Below are 1,158 nucleotides of genomic sequence, written 5' to 3'. Positions count from 1 at the left end.
CATACCTGTATTCCCAGTTACTCAGGGGGCTGAAGGAGGTGGATCACTTGTGCCCAGGAATTTGAAGTTACAGTGAGCTATGATCATTCCACTGTACTTCAGCCTGGGTGACAGAGTGAGACCCTCTCTCTGAAAATAAAAAAAAAAATGTTTGCTATAGGTTTTTTAGTAGATAGTCTTTATCAAGTTGAGTAAGTTCCCTCCATTATTCCTGATTTACTCAGAATTTTTTTTTTCTAATCATGAATGGATTTTCCATTTTGTCAAATGTTTTTTCTACATCTATTGATATGACCATGTGATTTTTTTCTTCTTTAGCCTTTTAATATGATGGATACATTGCCATTGTTTGAATGTGTCTCCCAAATTGCATATGTTAGAGACTTAATTTCCAAATTTATATGTTGATTGGAGGTGGAGCCTTTGGAGATAATTAGGATTAGATAAGGTCATTAAGGTGGGGTCCCCATGATGGGATTGTTGGCTTTATAAGAAGAATAAGAGAAACCTGAACTGACATGCATGTTCTTACCCTCTTACCATGTAATGCCCTTCACCACATTATGATATAACAAGAAGGCCCTCACCAGATGCTGGCACCGTGCTCTTAGACTTCTCAGCCTCCAGAACCAGGAGATAAATAAATTTCTTTTCTTTATAACTTACCCAGTCTGTGATATTCTGTTATAGTAATGCAAAATAGACTAAGGCATACATCAATTGATTTTCAAATGTTGAACCAGTCTCATATACTTGGGATAAATCATACTTGGTCATGTTGTATAATTATTCCTATGTATTTATAGATTCAATGTGCTAATATTTTACTGAGGATTTTTGCTTCTGTGTTCATCAGAGACTTTGGCCTGTAGCTTCCTTTTCTTGTAATGTCTTTGTCTAGTTTCTGTATTAGGGAAATTCTAGCCTCATAGAATGAGTTAGGAAGTATTCCCTCTGCTTCTATATTCTGCAAGAGATTGTCGAGAATTGGCATACATTTTTCCTTAAATGTTTGTTAGAATTTTCTGCATTTGGTGCTTCACTGGTAGATTTTTAAAGTTTGTGCATTCCTGGGAGGGGGGATCTCTTTGTTATGTGTTATTCTTTTTAAAGTACTGCTAGATTTAATTTGATAATATTTTGCTTAAAATCACTGTA

The sequence above is a fragment of the Propithecus coquereli genome, unplaced genomic scaffold, assembly GCF_000956105.1.
Source record: "Propithecus coquereli isolate 6110/MARCELLA unplaced genomic scaffold, Pcoq_1.0 Scaffold138, whole genome shotgun sequence".
Lineage (NCBI taxonomy): Eukaryota > Metazoa > Chordata > Mammalia > Primates > Indriidae > Propithecus > Propithecus coquereli.
Note: the sequence above shows the minus strand (reverse complement) of the source record.